This window comes from Bison bison, unplaced genomic scaffold (genome assembly GCF_000754665.1).
Source record: "Bison bison bison isolate TAMUID 2011002044 unplaced genomic scaffold, Bison_UMD1.0 scf7180017864295, whole genome shotgun sequence".
In the NCBI taxonomy this organism is placed as follows: domain Eukaryota; kingdom Metazoa; phylum Chordata; class Mammalia; order Artiodactyla; family Bovidae; genus Bison; species Bison bison.
In genome coordinates, this window is record NW_011494867.1 from 1,184,238 (window position 1) to 1,184,611 (window position 374).

Here is a 374-nt window from a genome sequence, read left to right on the forward strand (position 1 = left end):
AATACCCAGTATCAATTCAGTCACTAACTCATGTCCAACGCTTTGCGACCCCATGAACTGCAGCATGCCAGGCCTCCCTGTCCATCACCAACTTCCAGAGTTTACCCAAACTCATGACCATTGAGTAGGTGATGCCATCCAACCATCTCATCCTCTGTCATCCCCTTCTCATCCTCCCTTCAAACTTTCCAAACATCAAGGTCTTTTCAAAAGATTCAGATCTTCGCATCTGGTGGCCAAAATATTGGAGTTTCAGTTTCTTTTTTTTTTAATATAAATTTATTTAATTGGAGGCTAATTACTTTTCAATATTGTATTGGTTTTGCCATACATCAACATGAATCCTCCATGGGTGTACATGTGTTCCCCATCCT

At 40.9% G+C, this 374-nt stretch overlaps 1 protein-coding gene across 2 annotated transcripts in view; it reads right to left on the bottom strand.

Annotated features, from left to right (window-relative positions):
• Positions 1 to 374, bottom strand: part of LOC104996465 (C-type lectin domain family 18 member A-like) — a 12,346-nt gene that overhangs the window by 1,351 nt on the left and 10,621 nt on the right. The window lies entirely within an intron of this gene.